Source organism: Kogia breviceps, chromosome 15 (genome assembly GCF_026419965.1).
Source record: "Kogia breviceps isolate mKogBre1 chromosome 15, mKogBre1 haplotype 1, whole genome shotgun sequence".
In the NCBI taxonomy this organism is placed as follows: Eukaryota; Metazoa; Chordata; class Mammalia; order Artiodactyla; family Physeteridae; genus Kogia; species Kogia breviceps.
In genome coordinates, this window is record NC_081324.1 from 63,274,231 (window position 1) to 63,278,066 (window position 3,836).

Here is a 3,836-nt window from a genome sequence, read left to right on the forward strand (position 1 = left end):
GCATTGGGGGAACCGCAGAGCGGGCTGCAGAGCCAGCCAATCGGCGGCGCGCAGCGCTCCCAGCCACGGCGCGCGGCCCAATGGTGCGGCCACGTGGGCGGGACCAGGCGCTGAGGCCGCGGCCGCGCTAACGGTCGCCGCCGGGGCGGGGCTCATGGCGCGGAGGACGGCGGCCGCGAGGGGCGCCGGGAACGGGGAGCGCGGGTGACGCCGGGAACAGGGGAGCGCGGAGGACGCCGGGAACCGGGAGTAGAGTGTGCCTCTCCGGTGTGGACGGTGCGGGCGAGACCGTACACATAGAGACATCACCCGTTTTCCATTTAAAAGCATTAAACGTAACCACTAGGGGGGAAAAGACAAGTGTGCGCAAGTGTCTGGCACTTTTCCATTTGCTGATACTGCGCTAGGAGCCTTGACAAAGGTGCTGAGCCGTGGAGCAGGGACCGCTCTTGCTGAGGCGGGAATTCCCAGGAACGCCAGGAACACGCTCTCCCGTCGGCAGCCAGCACGGTGGCTGCTGCAGACAAAAGCCAGGGGTGCTAGACAGAGGGCAAAGAATGAGAAACAGACGGGCGTTGTCAGTTTGGCTGAGTTGCAGAGTTCCCATCCGCCCCAGACTCTCACTAACTGCAAAGTGAATACAGTGATTTTGCAAGAAATAACCTGGGAGACCCCTTCACCGGGTGACCAAAGGTGTACCCGACCAACATCAGAGGATGCACTTGAAAGACGTGTGTTGCTTTGTGTGTTAATGATGCCTTAATAAAAGTGAAAAAAGCACCAGTAAAGGGAAGTACGGAGGGCTTCCTGAGAGGGACATGTATCCACATTAAAGCCCCAAAGGCAGAACCTGAATGTAATCATGAAGAAAGATCCAGCAAACCCATAGGAGGGCTCTTCTACCCAAAAAACGGGCCAGTGCTTTTCAGAAAGTGTCAGGATTGTTCAAGTCAAAGACAGACTGAGGAGCTGTCTTGGACTGAAGGAGAGACAACTAAGTGGGATGAGGGGTCTGAACTCAGACAAGGGTTATTAGCAGGACAGTTGGTAAAATTCAGAAAAGGTCAATGCTAATTTCATGGTTGTAATACAGTTGGGGGGACTTGGGCAAAGGATATTGGATTCTTTGTTCTATTTTTTCAAGTTTGTAGCAAGTTGAAATCATTTCCTAAAAAGCGGGGCAGGGGTGCTGCAGGTGGCTAAGCTGGAGGCCTACCCAGGCCCTTCCCTCCCTGCCTGCCCCTCTGTCAGGCTGCACCAGGGTACAGCACCAGGAACCCCAGTGGACACCGAGCCCCCTAAGGGTCTGGCTCCTGGACTCAGCCAGCTGCTGACCTTGTCCAGTGCAGTCAGAGCCCATGAGAACCCTCAGCACACCACCCTCCAACTAGCCACCTCGCTACACTTCGTTGCTTGGTAAGGTGGGGGCCCCACCTACCCCAGTCAGACCTGAGACCTCAGCCCTGCACGCTACAGCCAACTTCCACTCAGTCTGGCACCAACTGGGTGATGGACAAGGACCTTACCACGTGACCTCCCCACCATCCCCACCTGGCTGATGCCATCTGCTGGCAGATGAGACCAAAAGATGGGATGATGGGCGGGGGGGGGGGGGGGGTGTCTCTGTGGGCAGAAGGCCAGGAGCCCAGGCCCGATGGCATTAGACCCAAGGTCCCCTGTGTCCCTGCGCTGGCCATGTGTGCTCGTAGACATGCCTCTGCCTCTGTCAGCTCCACGCCTCCAGCCTCTGTGCCTGCACACCTCCGCTTGGCCATCCTGGAGCTGGAGAACAGAAGCAGCTCATCTGGGAAGGGGCAGTCTCCTCTGCCCAGGAGAAGAGACCCATGTTGGGGACTCAGGGATCAGATGCATCTGGTAACAAGCACAGAGGCCTTTCTGGGCATGTCAAAAGCAATTCTAGGAGACAGCTTCCCAGGGTCCCGAACCCACCTACAGCACCGACCTCACTTCCAGACACTGGCCTGAGCCAATGGGGCCTGGGAAGGGCCAACACTGTCATCCTCAGCTCTAACATCTACCTGGCCTAGGCATCAGGATACAGGGGTAGACAAGAGAGGAAAGGTCCTGACTTCCTGGAGCTCTTGTTCCAACAGGGAGACACACAAGAAACAGTCAATCAAAATGCACAGCACATCAGACAGCGCTTCCTGTTACAGAGCAAAGCAGAGCAGGGACCAAGGGAGGGAAGACTGCCTTAGACAGGTCGACTGCCTGGGACTTCAGCAAAGACCTGCAGGACACGAAGGGGAGTGCGGTTTGGGTGTCTGGGGAAGGAGCCCTTCAGGCAGAGGGGACAGCGAGCAAAGGCCCTGGAGCAGGAGCAGTGGCAAGAGCCAGGGCAAGTGAGGCGAAGGCAGGGGTGCCAGGCAGCAGGGTGAGCTGGGTGTGGCAGGACCCCAAGGACCACCTCGCCCTCATCCTCTTCCCTCCTGGCCTCATGGCTCTGCCTCCCCACCCACCTGGGGACTGAGGGACTGTTACTGTGTCTCCCCAAGCCTGATTCCTTGTGTGTAAAGAAAGGTCACAATTTTTTAATCTTGCTTGATAACAAAGTACAACAAGTGAGGGGCTTAAACAACAGAAATTTATTCTCACAGTTCTGGAGGCTGGACGTCTGAGGGCAGAGTGTCACAGGGACCTGCTCCCTCTGAGGGCTCCAGGGGAGGACGTGCCCCAGCCTCTCTCCCAGCTTCTCGTGTTCCTTGGCATGAGGCAGCCTAGCTCATCTTCACAGGCGTCTGCCTGAGTGCCTGTCTGTCCTTGTGTCCACGTTTCCCCCTTTTTATAGGACACCACTCATATTGGATTAGGGGGCCACCCTAACGATCCCATTTTATTCTGATTACCTCTGGAAAGACCCTAACAAGATCACATTCTGAGGTACTGGGTGCTGGGGTCCAACATATCTTTGGGAGGGCATACAACTCAGCCCATAACAAAAGAAACAAGTCTTGGGCTGCCCCTTCCTCAGGGGCTCCAAGCTGCCAGGGAGCCCAGGGCAGGCAGGGGCAGAGGGGACCATGACAAGTGTGGGGAAGCTTTTCCTGTGCAGGCCCGTCTCTGGGGCAGCAGCAAACATCTGAAAGGCTCTTTAGATGGCTTTGCACCCAGTCTAGCGGCGCCCCACGAGGGCAGACCTGCCTGGCCAGGGCAGGCGCTGGTGTGGGGACCTGGTCCATTCCATGGTGCGGGGTGGCCTGCTGAAGCAGACAGATGGTGTTGGCAGTGCCGGAGCTGGGAGCCTGGCTAGCCATGGCTCAGCTGGACACGTGGGTGGGGGCACAGGCTGCGTCACACTGGGAGCTTCTTCATGCCTGGCTGTGCGGTGGTGAGCAGGAAGGCAGAAGGGATGGAGAGGCAGGTTGGGCCCAGTCAAGGTCCACAGCCCACCCAAGCTGTCACTGCACTGAGAAGGCCAAGTCAGGTCGACCGCCGAGGCAGAGGGAAGCCTGAGTGTCAGCATTGGACACAGAACCCCCGAATGCCCGGCCCCAGGTGGGGACAGGAGCTCCAGGGTGCTTGCCCAAAACAAGGGCCCTGGGGTAGGATAGACTCCACCTGCTCTGTTACCTGAAGCCCAGCCCTTCCTGCCATCCCCCGGCCTCCACGGTCCAGCCCGTGTGCATGGCTCCCTGGGGCTCCCACCTGCACCCAGATGAACTCCTGGCTTCCGTCACAGTGCTCAGGAGGCCACGAGCAAAAGGGAAAAGTGGAAGAGACCTGCACCGGGATCTGGGCACCAGGAGCTCCTGGGGGCTCCCGCACAGCAGCTCTGGTCATCCTGTCACAGAGTCAAGGGCCTGGAATGCACTGGC